At 49.5% G+C, this 12991-nt stretch overlaps 1 long non-coding RNA gene across 1 annotated transcript in view; it reads right to left on the reverse strand.

The window, feature by feature from the left end:
- Positions 1–1535: 1535 nt before the first annotated feature.
- LOC109294376 overlaps positions 1536–12991 on the reverse strand; it is a 17885-nt gene continuing 6429 nt past the window's right edge. Inside the window, exons 2-3 of the long non-coding RNA XR_002096514.1 lie at positions 1892–1900; positions 1536–1548 (exon numbers count right to left, since the gene is read on the reverse strand). This is a non-coding gene — a long non-coding RNA (uncharacterized LOC109294376). The remainder of the gene's footprint in view (positions 1549–1891; positions 1901–12991) is intronic.

The raw sequence follows: 12991 nt of genomic DNA on the forward strand, positions 1-12991 counted from the left end.
ACCAGTACCTGCTCAGCACCCTCCAGGCTTTCGGCTTCAGGCCCCTTTTCATCGCGGCGCTCTGGGTCCTACATCATGGCGCCTCTAGCCCCATTCCCAGTGCGTCGGGGCATCTGCCAGGGCTGCCCCGTCGGGCATGCCGTACACCCTAGCCATCGAACTCCTGCTGCATGTTATAAGATGCCGCCTGACTAGCTTAGCCCTGCCATTGGCACTGGGCCTGACCACCGGCCTCCTGATCCAGCTGACAGTGTATGCGGATGATGTGACAGTCTTGCTGGGCAGTCAGGAGGATGTGCAGGCCCTGGTGGACTGCCAGCGCACCTATGAACTCGCCTCGTTGGCCCGCATCAACTGGGGCAAGAACGACACCCTCCTGCTCAGGGCATGGGTTGGCACCCTCCCCCCACCCCCAACTTGCCAGGGGACCTTGCCTGGTGCCAGGAAGGCCTCAAGCCCTGGGGATGTTCCTGGGTCCAGCAGCTTTTGCATCCCACAACTGGGCGGACCTGGTGGAAGGGGTAGAGGCCTGCCTGCAGTGCTAGCGCTGGTGCTTTCCTACCGCAGCCGGGTCCTCATTGCCAACAACCTGGCGGCTGTGACCCTGTGGCACTGGTGCACTATGCTGGATGACCTGCCATCACTGCTTGAGAGGCTGCAGCAGCTCCTGGTGGACTTCTTTTGGGACAGACGCTACTGGCTCCCGCGAGCCGCCCTCTACCTGCCCATCACTGAGTGGGGCCAGTGCCTGATCGACCTGGCTGGCAGGGTGGCTGCCTACTGCCTGCAAGCCCTCCAGCGGCTCCTGTGCACCAAGGGCCACCTCCCATGGTGGCAGCTGGTTCCTGCACTGAGTGGGGGGCCTCAGCTTTGACTAGGAGCTGTTTATGATGGACCATACCTTCATGAACAGAGCGGTTCTCCCCCTGTTCTACCACAGCATGGTGCAGGCCTGGTGGGCCACCTTCCACCTTTGTCTGCAGGCCAGGTGCCAGTGGTTCCCTCAGCTGCTTCAGGAGTCCCTGATCTACAACCCAGCCCTGCAGCACGCAGTACCTGAGTCGGGCCTCTACCAGCCTCATGGCTGCCCTCATTGAGGCACACACCACCTGCCTGGGGCCTCTCCTGGACTCTGCTCAGTCAGGCTGGCTGTCGGCCAAGGCCCTGGCCGCCCGGCTGGCCCTGCTCTCCATCTGCACTGTGGGCTGGCTTCTGCGGGCTGTTAGGGCCATCCTCCCGATGGAGGTGGCAGCTGCCCTGGAAAGCTGCGTCCAGGTGCACCAGGCCCTCCCCGCCGCCGGTGATGCCTTCCTGCCACTTCAGGTCATCCCGGCGGTGGCCAGTGAGCTGGCTGACCAGCCCAACCTGCTGCTGAGGCTCCCTGTGCCCCCTGGCAGCATCATGGGCTGCCCCTTTGGCACACTGCCTCGATGCATGGGTGGTGCGTACCTGGCACGTCCAGGTGCTGGCCGGCTGCTCTGACTGTGTGGCAGTGGCACCTGGTGTTGCCGGGGGCCTCAGCGTGGTGCACACTGTACAAGGTGCTCACTGCCAAGAAGACCGGCAACCTCCAGTGGAGATTGGTGCACAGCATCCTCAACACCTGGACCCGGTGGCCTTGGCAGCCTGCCCCTTCTGCCTGGGGGCAGTGGAAGAGAACATTTTTCACGCCTTCCTCAAATGCCCCTGGCTGCAGCTGCTCTTTGCCACCCTCGGGGCACTGCTTCGGGTGCTGGGCTGGGACTTTTTGAAGCACGCATACTTCTGCTCTTTCCCGTACTGGGCAGCCGAGCAGGCTGCAGTCAGCCTGACCAACTTCCTGGTGGGCCAGACCAAGATGGCCACCCTGAAGAGCCGCCAAAACTGGCTCGCCAGGACCGGGATGGACGACGCCCTGCAGCTTTTCTGCCTGCTGGTGCGGGCCGGCCTCTCGCTTGAATTTGAGCATGCGGTCCTCCAACAGACGGTGGCCACGTTTGAGGAGCGCTGGGCCATCGAGGGGGTGCTGTGTCAGGTCGAGGGGGGACGCCTGCTCCTTGTGCTCTGACGCTGCCACCTGCTCAGAGTGCAGGGGTGGGTCCAGTGGGCCGAGGCCTTGGGCTTTGACCTTATGGGCCAGCCCCTGATGTCCTGAAGCCCCCCGAGCATCCTCCTGTAGCACTGTATGTATGTATATGTATGTATACGTTTCTTTGTCGTTTTTTGTCGAGAGTGTGAGGGCAGGCCCTGTGGGCTGTAGGCCCAAGTCTCGTTGCTCGTGCCTGGCCTCATGGCCCTGCCCCCTTGTTTATTTACTTTGCTGCAACGTCTACTTGTTAAAAAGACAAGACCGTGGGCAGACCTTGCAGGCCATGAGCCCCAGCTTTGTCCTTGAGGGCCAGACCTTCGGGCCAAACTGTAGTGTCTTTACTGCCCCGGTTTGTCACCCTCCCTGGAATAAACGTTTCTAAAAGTCAAAAGTCCATCTGTCTGTCTTTTGGATTTCTCTCTCATTTTTTTTTTTGCATTTCTTTTGGTCTCGGACCAACAAGGCTACCAAATACATCCCTGAGAAAACTCAAAGCATTCAAAAATATTGAAGATATGTTAATTGGACTAGTTCGCAAAGGATTTGCAAACCAAACCTGCCTTAAAGTTCCCTAGTATTTGACCAGCCCTGATCACTAGTCTTCTGCTACGAAAAGCTTTTCCTTCTTTCTGCTTTCCTTTTCTTAAGTACATGGATTGTACCAAACCAAATTAAAATCCTGGTCCATCTACTTCAGTATCCTAGGCACCAGATGGTTCTTTATCCAATTAATTCATTGGATGCTTGTCTAAGGACAGCAGCAGGTCCTTTGAGTTTGACTGATGTTGAAGGATAGCTTCTTACGTCTTCAGAAAGCATGATTTTTAACTTTCAGGACGCTATGGAGCAAAAGCCCATTTCTTCTCATTTTTGAGTGCTGTTGAAGCCTGGACACTTGCAAGCAGCTGACAGGCTCCTCTGCAGTCGGGGTGGGAATCTGAGAGGGGCTATTTCCATTTCACCCAGGGAAATGATCTGTTTTTATCATTCCGTGGGTGAGGTATGCAGGTGTTCCTATAGCAACCCACTATGGCATCCTTATTTCCAGAAGTCATGCATACAGTGGGCTATTTTCCTTCCTGGCACATCTAAGCACATACAAGTTTTACCCTGTAAGTCTAACTCACGCCTTCTTTACTTAGAAGTGGGGTTGGGGAGATAGCGATATAGGCAAGGTGTTGGTTTAGGACTTAGGATACATAAGTTGACTTCCCGTGTGGTTGGACAAGCGCCGATGTGTAAAACAGAGGATAATACCAGACCTCAAAAGGGTGGCTGAGGTCAATATTGGTTGGTCACCATATTCTGTTCCTATGGAAATGCCTCCATAAGGGATGAATTTCATCCACCGGGCATATGACAGCTGCTCGGTGCAAACTAGTGTTATGGTAGCGTGCTTCGTTCTGCCTAAGCTCAGAGGAGACTATATAACTTTGGAAGCCATGATGATAGTGAGTATGACGTGGGTGTTACAACATTAGTTTGATTACCAGCACGGACTAAACGGCAGCTGAGAACCGCATCAACGTAGACCGTCTCCCTGCACCCAACAGCTCTCCCTTATTCCTGGTTTACCGTCTGGCTGTCCCCAAAAACTGGGCAAATTAACCAGATGCTGTGGCTGTGAGTCTCTGATAAGCCTCCTAGGTTATAAGTCATTTGTTTTCTTCCTCCTGTAGCGTGAGGTTTTGCATCAGGACGTGTGCTGGAACGTGATTTCTATGAGTCTACCTGTCCTCTCAATTACTACCACCCCCACCCTCCTACAGGAACCTGAACGAAGGCCGTTTGCAATAGGAAATTGGTCTCCTTTCTCTTCCGAGTTCTGCAATAACCAATAAAATATATAGTCCATGTTTATAAGATGTCTCCAGACATAAAGAGCAGCTGTGGCTTTTCACTCTAAATGCCTTTTCTTGTACCTTTAGGCAACCAGTGAGGGAAATAAAGAGACTGTAAGCAGAGTCTCCCTGGAGGAACACAGACTTTGTGCTGCTCTTCTATCACATCGTGTCGAACGCGGCCATCGGTAGACACGGCACCTAAGGATCCAAAGAAACAAGGCTCCGTTGTGCATTTATACCAGGGTGCAAACGTACCCAGCAATAAATGGGCATTTTTGGAATCTTTGTTTTACTGAGGGCTCTTAAAAAGGGAACCTGTAAATATACTGGCAACGAAACAAAACTAGAAATGTCTTTTCACATGGTCACCCACAATCAGCAACAGAAAGATTCCCAGCATAAATCCGTCTTGGGGTTATTTTTAACCATCCAGTAGCGTGTATTAAAAGAAACACGCTGGGAACTTGCGAGTGTAGTTTCTATGGAATCCTATTAGTTTCATCCTTTTTATTTTTAAATTCAACAGGGCTTTTTCCTTAACGCCAGCTCCAGAACGACAGCTGCTAACTTCTTCATTTAGAATAATAGGCCTATTTTCTGGAACTTTGCAGCCACAACTCTCTTTGGGTGTTGTTGGCAATAAGCACCTTGCTCGGTTAAATGTGTAACTATCAAACAATACCCTTCAGCACAGCAGGATGATCATTTCAATGGAGCACATTGCAGAAGGATAATATCGGGGGGCTGCACAGGCCATTCCAAAATAAATGCAAGTGCTCCACTGGTCCAAGCGCACCTCTTCTCTTTTGCACCCGTTGGTACTATTACACATCCTTTACTGGCAGTAAATCACTCCTTTGCTGTCAGCATGTCAATGGAAAATGGAAAAGCACCAGGATATAGACTTAAAAAAAAAAAAAAAAATCAAACAAGAAAGAAAATGAGACATTTGGCTATCATTTTCCCCACTATCTCTTCCTCCTTAGCTGGTAATTGTATAAGTATAATGTCCATGAAATCAGGGCAGATTTTACCAGGACAGCTTCACTGTATGATCCATCCCATCGGCTCTGCTTTGGAAATTTTATCAGGCTCAAACATCATGAATTGCTTTCAGCTGCAAGGGCCAAGAACATTAGCTTCTCAATAATGGTGGGAAGAGAAGGGATGCAACAAGGACTCTCCGTCGTGGCTAAAATCCAATGATTTTATGATGCTGAAAGACTAATTTCCGGGCAAGGATAAATTAACTTTGTAAAATGAAGGGAAGTGATTTCTCTAACTAGCCATCCATATGAATAATCTGCAGATTAGTCTGCCAAATATGTTCCAAAACCGAGGTCAAGCACCTTGAATTAAGAGAGCAGTGGGCCACTTTGCGTCATTAATAATAACATTTTCTGGCCTTAATTTTCATGGGGTTGCATAGCTCAGGGGACTTGCAAAGGGCATGCTTTTTAACCCTTAATTTTCTAGCTCAAAGACAGTCCCAGGCAGTAGTGACAAGTCAGCAACACCTTTTTATGGCTCCTCATGAGCCTATGTATTTGGGAGGCTGCTCCAGTCCCTTATACCTATGAACTCACGCTCTGATGGTCTCCCTGGCCCCCCAACTCCATTGTCTCCTTTGATGACAGACTTTCAAAAGAAGCCAAGAGCTCAGACGATATGCGCTGTATGCTGCCACAAAGACAGTCATTTCTGGAAGAGGACTGGGCTGCATAACCAGAACACATCCGCACTGGCCCTGTTATGCCTGTTGCATTCATCATTAGGGCAAGATCGTCTCATACCTGTTAGGTACCTGAGTAGACATAAGCATCTAAGTGTGATCCTATCCTACCCTGTGCAAGCACCTGCAAAAATATTCGTACAAACGGTGGGTGGGTTCTCCTCCTCCCTATGTTCTGTAGTTTGACGTTCAGGGTATAAAGGTGCTGTGTTACAGACCTGACTCGCTAATCCGTTACTTCTGGGATTTCTGTTTCCCGAGTGGATAAAACTTGTGTGCGACTTGTAAAACTTGGTAAAGGACTGTCTCTCCGAATGAAGAGCTACCAAGACTCAATTTACAGCCTCCTAGCAGACAGCGAACCTCAGGAAACCATGCAAGCAGCCAGGAAGAGGAGACCGCCAACAGCAAGAAAAAGAAACGGTATCTACTGTGAAAGCAGAGACAAAAAATACCTGTTTAATTAGAGGATTGGAAGTCTGATTAAAATCTTACTAGCTGCCAAGACTTCGACTCTGGTGGGTTTAATGACCTTCATATTTTCTCTCCGTACCTCAGGAAAATAAAAGACATTTCCTCAGAGCTTCTATCCAGAAAATTATCTGGGGGAAAAAAAAAAAAAAATCACTAACATGCAAAAATGAGTCATGCGTGAATTCTTTGCCATAATCCCACATTCTGGACTGTGTTACTGCTGGGTGGGTCTGACAAGTCCAATTGCTATGGTCGTTTGGGGTCAGCTACACTATATTAAGCGGCCAGTAAGATTACTTAGACCAGCCACAGGCTGAACGAATTGTGCCATCAAGGACAAAGATAAACTCTTTGGATTTGCAACCTGGCCACTTGCTTGGATCCCACAAAGACAAAACCTCCTTGAGAAGTCCTGGGAGAAACCTATAAATAGATGCTGGTTATTAATAATGCTGTTCCAGCAGCATTCCCGGTGCTCCAGGCATGGTCATTGCACACCAGAAGACACAGCTTCTACCCTAAGAACTGGCAATTGGAAGCTGTAGGTCCCGTATCCCTCCCATTGAGGAAGATGCTTCAAAGTCTTTGTTAAACGTCATGCGAACAGTTAAACCCTGTGCTTTAACAATCAGATTTGACTGGTCCCTAATGAATCCTTGGCTGTCGTATGTTTTCAAGGTGTACTTGCACTCCAGGACTGCAGCAGCTTTTGAGGCAGTTGTGATCAAGGGTAAAGTGGCAAGATCTTATTCTCTTCCTCTTTTCTTTGCTTGCAAAGTGTTTGTCTTCCTTAAGAGAGCTGCTTATGAAAGCCTATTAATCTGAATAATGACAGAAAAGGATTCAAAGCAGTCATTCCCCTTTATTATTATTTTTCCACTTGAAGGCAGAACGGTTCTGCCAACCTGCAAAGTTGTTGTGCAGCACCTGGTGTTGTATGTAAGCTTTTAATAATCTCACTGCAAACTTGTTTTCCTGCAGCCCTTGGCAAACAAGAAACCGTCTTCTCCTTTGTGTTGCCGTGCTTCAAGGTTTAGAAGAAATCTCTCATTTTTAACATGAAGTTGCCTGTCACACCTAGATTGTATTAAATCTCTGGAATGTTAAATGGTGTTAAATGAGAACGTGCTGGGAACAAGCGCACATTAAGGGTTAATACGGTTTGATGCCTGCACAGCTCTGACTTGTCACTACCTGGCAAGCAGGTGTGTGGGTAGGAGCCGGGACACCTGGGCTCTATCCCTGCTCTGGGTGGGAATGGTACATCCTGGGATGCTGGAGGACTGCAAATGGTTTTATCTCTGTGGCGCAGACTGAAGTTATCCTAACATGAGCTAAGTAGCAGAGCCCAAAGCTAACAATTTCCTTCGGTGGTGTAACTTTGAGACACTCAGAGGACATTAAGCATGAGTTAAAATGCAAGGTTTTGCATGTTAAAGCTTGTTAAGTGGCCATAGCATGGTCTAAATGTAATGTATAATTTCACCCTTAGACCTTGGGAGGAGGAGACTTTGCCTGGGAGCAGATTATCCCCACTCAGCCCGCTGTTTTGTTGCACCAAGACAATTGCAGTCAGTCCATTTCTCAATGCTGTGCTTCCTGCCCGGGAAGCTAGAGCCTCTTTGAATTTTTATGGCTCTGGAGAACAAGTGTGACAGGGAATTCAAGGGTGCTGGCTGGAATTCAATGCATGGTTGGGCAGGACCTGCATCGAGAGCATGGTTGTGGATCACCAATTAACACTGAGTTGGGGGCAGAATTCCTTGCTTTTTCCACAATGGAACCAGACCAAAAAAGACTTAGTGCTATCATTTAGTGTCAACCAAGTGGTCTTGCACTCAAATGCCTTTACTCTAAGCCAATACCTAAGACATCTCTTCTACGGGGTTATGCTGATCTCTTACAATCATAGAATCATAGACAATGAGGATTGGACGCATGGGCGACTGGTGCCGCCTTAGTCAGGGGGTTGGAGTAGATGTGACCAAGGCTACTTCTATTTCTGTGCAGTATCACAAAGGTTTAATGGCTTTCCCAATTAAGGGCTGCAGCTGCTTTCGGAAGTGGCTTTGGGTTCTCCCACTCCCCGGTCAGCGCTTGCAGGGGAGGCACCAGCACTCTCAGGGTGTGCGTGTGCACCCCTGTGCACCCTTACACGTCGCCACTGATTGGAAGGGTCCTCAGGAGGTCACATCTACTCCAACCGCCTGCTCAAAGCAGGGCCAGCTGCAACTAGATCATCGCAGCCAAGGCTTTGTCCGAGTGGTCCAGGTGTAGCCCTAACAAACAGTTCCCTTGCATTCCTGATTACAAGCTGCTCATCAGCAAATATTACCTGGATGTATGATTATAAGTGCTCTTCAGATGACAGTACACTAACTTTCACAGTCTGATTATGCGAAGTGGCCGGTTTCAGTCTTTTGCCTCTGAACACCAGAAGACATTTCCTGTCCCATAAACAGAACATTGAATGAATTGCAAATTACAGAAGTCCTTGGGTGTTTCCATTTCACACATGCATCCTGTAATGACAAAGTGCCTTGCTAGGTTACAGGCCTGTGATTAAGTATCGCCTTTGGGCCTTGTAAATGGAAGATGACTTTGGAGTAGTGTATGAGCTCTCCCTGTGCAAGGCTTTTAAAATATGAATGGGCTCAAGAGAGTGATGGATTAGCATTATGTCTGCATGCATTTATTTCAGTCTACAAACCCCAGTTACTTTTGTGCGGAGCATTTTGATCGTAAAATTATTCTATGCCTACATCTGGGGCCTGTAGCCTTCACACTGAGCTAAAATGCACAGGAAGTGTCCAGGATAAATCTTCGTACCTAGCAGAGGGGTACCAATTGGGAAAGTCATTAAACCTTTGTGATACTGCATAGAAATAGAAGCACCCCGGTCAAAGGGCTGGATACCACCCACGGAAAGCCACTCTCTCAAGCAAGCTGGGAATTAAGCAGCAGATTGTCTGATGGGAAATCAATCAACAGAGCCTGGTTTGAAGTTGAGTAGGAGGGAGGAAGAAAAACAAGGAGCTTTCTTTCCTTCCTAGACACTGACTAGATCCCATAGGCGCATTAATGAACAGGCCAGAGGGACCTGGGCCCAGGGACCCCTGCCAATCAGGGGCCCCCAGATGCCTTGGATCCCTCAGGAAATGGTGGGTTTCCTCTTGCAGGCAGGCAGTATTCCTGCTTGGGGCTGCTGGGAGATGCAGGGATGGTGCCAGCCTTTTCCCAGTGGTGGGGCCGAGCCAGGCTGGGCTGGGAGTGCTGTGCCTCTGTGGGCGGGAGCGGGGTGGGTGGGCAGGTGGTGGCAGTGGTGCTGAGAGGGGTGGATATAGGGGGCTAAGGTGAATTTTGGGGTGGCTATAGCTCCCCCAAGCCCCCCCTGTGCATGTGTGCAGCTGCCTATGGCCAGGAACACAGCTGGGCAGCCAGCTCCCTGCAGGTAAGTCTAATGCGGGGGAAAGGGTGTGGGGGAGGGAAGGGGCATGGGGACGCAAATTGAGGCAGGGAGTGGGGCAGGGGCTGGGGCTCATCCAGAGGGTTCGGAAAGCCTCAAGTGGGGGGAGGGGGCCTCCAATTTTGTGTTTGCCCAGGGCCCTAATAAACCTTAATTCGCCTCTGCCCACAAGTCCCTGGGACTGGTGGGGAAGCTGAGCGGGGGGTACACTTGCAATCTCTGTTGTTTTCCTTGCTTCAAGCACCATGTGTCCGAGAAGGGTGACACTACAGACCAAGAGTAGTCCCATGGGCAAGGTACTAGAGAGTGGCTGCTTCGGCACCTGGGGTGTCTTGGGAGACTGCACAGGTCCTAAGAGGCCAAAGGTAGCTGGAGTGGAAATGATACCAGATCCAGCCTATGCCAAGGAGAGCCAAGGAGCAGGCAGGGCCCAGCAGCCTGGTGAGTACCCAGCAGGTATTTTGACCACTGAAAAGCACTCTCTCTAGGAGCTCATTTTCATAGCTCATTGTTTTGACCAGGTCATCACTCTTTGCAGCCTCCCAAGGGCTTTCCTTTCTCCCCTGCTTCTAGCAAGGTAGTATGACCTTCACTCTGAAAGCCCTTCACAGCCCATTTCTCCTCTGAGGCTGCCTTTATTCAGTCCACACTTCCAGTCTTCATCACCCAGCTGCTCCAAACTGCTATAGATTTACTTCTCTCTCCTTGGGGGAATAGGGCAGGGGGGTTTATCCTGCAACTGGGATCTCTGAGGGCTGCCACGTAATGAGTTGCCAAATCAATCCACATCTTTACAGATGGTCAGTAATTACAGCTGATTGAAGTCATTGGAGCTTGCATCTACCTTCCTTCAGAGTGACAAGGCAGGAGTTTCAAATGTGCCTTCGGGAAATCGGCAGGATTTGGGCTCCCAAAATGCTTTGAAGCTCTTCCCCATAGACTAACCATGAATGCTGCGTTTTAAGCAGCTTTAGAGGAAGGACTTGCCTCCCTCTGCTTCTCAAGTAGCTCAAAGCACACCTATAACCACGCTGCTTGGGCCCTCAGTGGGCTGCCCCCTCCCCTCCAAGCCCCAGACGTCTTAGCCACCTCTTTCCCCGATCTATTTCTGAAGCAGAGGCAGAGGCAGGAGCAGCAACCTTGATCTCCTACCATTCACTCACATGTTCCAGCTGCTTGGGCTCTACATTTCTAACGTGTCCATCAGCAGAGCAATCCTAAGTATATCAAGGGATTTCAGCTAACACTAAAAATGTTTCCACATGGGAAACACACCCTCTGTGCTATAGCTGGATGACATTTTCCATTCCATATGGAGCCTAGGAGCCAGCTCGTGTTTTTTTATGTAGCTTAGATCCTTAAGGACATCTAGAAGTGATACTGCCACCTTTTCATTTTTCTGTTTTAGGTTGAGGAAGGAAGTGTTGAAACTTCTTCCACTAAATGCTCAAGTGGCAATGTAGCGACAAACAAGATAATTCTTGAGAGCTTGGAAATGATACCTTGCAATGCACTAATTGCATTATTATGGCATAAAGGGGTCTTTCCGAGTCCAGATCCTATTAGGCCTTTTGCAACAGTGCCCAAAACCCAACATTTAGAACAGCACCAATTCCCTCTGCTTGAGCAGTAGTTTGCTGATCACGAAGAAGACTGGAGGAGTTGCATCCATGTGCTGCATAGATTAAGCCAAATTCCTCCCTACTGGGCCTTTGCTGAAGAAAGCAAAGTCATACCAGGGATTTATTGGTCCCTTGTTTTTCAGGCCTAGAATCTGCAACAGTGACCACTGTTTTCTCACATCCATTTAGAAACATTTATTTTAGAGTCTGAGGCCAAACCATGAGTGACTGGTGTCTCCTGAATCTGGGGGCAGGGGGGGCCTGCAGAAGCCGCTGATGGAGGCAGCCCTGTCAGGGGGGGCACCAGCTTTACTGACAGCATCAGTGTCAGCGGTTGGGGGGGCACTGGCCCCATCGGCAGGGGCACGTGCATCCCCATACACCCCCTACCAGTCACCTATGGGCCAAACTGTGGCATCTCTGTCATGCTGTTTGCCAAGTGGGTGTTTTTAGTAGCCAGAATGGTTTGAGTCTATGCCCAGCTTTGCCACTGAATAAATGTCTGACCCTGGCCCACACCTGCCAGTGGCTTCTTAAAGTACCCTGCCATACTGACAACCTCCTACCTGACCTTCATCCAAACGAAGCTCCTGAGCTAGGTGCAATTCAAGGTGCTATAAAGCCCTAAATGGGCCCTATATATCTCCCCTATGCTCTACTGCAATGCTTAAATTCAGCTGAGAGCATTCTCCTTTAAGTACCATCTGTGCTCCAAGTCTGCTTGGCAAAAACATATGGGAGATTGTTCTTGGGTTAGCAGTTGCTTGTCAACTCTCAGACGCCCTTCCTCTTGCAGCCTGCCAGAGGCTGTCCCTGGACATCTTGTGGAAACACGGTAAGACCTTTCTCTTTGTGTGCAGAGAAGCTGTGATGTTTGGGGGGAGTCTATTTTCTTTTATGTCACTGTGTTATTTTATTTGTTGTAGTTACCCTTTTAAATTGTTCTGTTTCTCTTGCTGTAAGCTGCCCTGAGCCTCTTTGGAGAAGGGCTTTATAGGAATAAATATATGTGCACAGTCCAGCACCCACAAACATTTTAAGGGCCTGATGCACCTTCTGGGTGCCACCCCTCTGAGGGACATGCACTGCAAGTTCTCAGCACTTGTAACAAATACCATCCTTTCTTTCCAATATTAGAAACCACAAGGGCATAGAGGAAGAAGGTCTAATGAGGCCAGCGCCGTGTTAATTAATTGCATGGAGGAGGAGAAAGCTGCCACCACAACCTGCATCCCCTTCTCTAGACACTTCTACTGAAAGGTATTCGAGCCTCCTCTTCCCTCCCGGAGGCAGCTGGTTTATCCTCTGCTGCTCAGGGGGCCACTGTAGTATTTGCTCAATGTTGCTATTATACACTGAGGTTGCTTTACAGCCAGGGTTGATTTTTTTTTTTTTTTTTAAAAAGCTCTCCACGTCTCTGGAGCTTAGGTTGTAAAACCACACCCAGCTATCTCCTTCCATTAAGGGGGAGAAGAAGGCATCTGACACTTAGGTGGTGAAAGGGGCACTTTTAACTACAGCCAGGGACACAGCTTTGCCTGTGGTTCTCACCAGTGCTATGTTTCAAACCAGGCCTTCAACCCACAGAGAAGACCTCACTGCTGACCTGACCATAAGTCATGTCCCCCAACCCCATTTGGGGGTTGGGGGACATGACTTATGAGGAGAGGCTGAGGGAACTGGGCTGATTTAGTCTGCAGAAGAGAAGACCGAGGGGGATTGAATAGCAGCCTTCAACTCCCTGCAGGGGGGCTGCAAAGAGGATGGAGCTGGACTGGTCTCAGT

Source organism: Gavialis gangeticus, unplaced genomic scaffold (assembly GCF_001723915.1).
Source record: "Gavialis gangeticus isolate Ggan-Ray unplaced genomic scaffold, GavGan_comp1, whole genome shotgun sequence".
NCBI classification, from domain to species: Eukaryota; Metazoa; Chordata; order Crocodylia; family Gavialidae; genus Gavialis; species Gavialis gangeticus.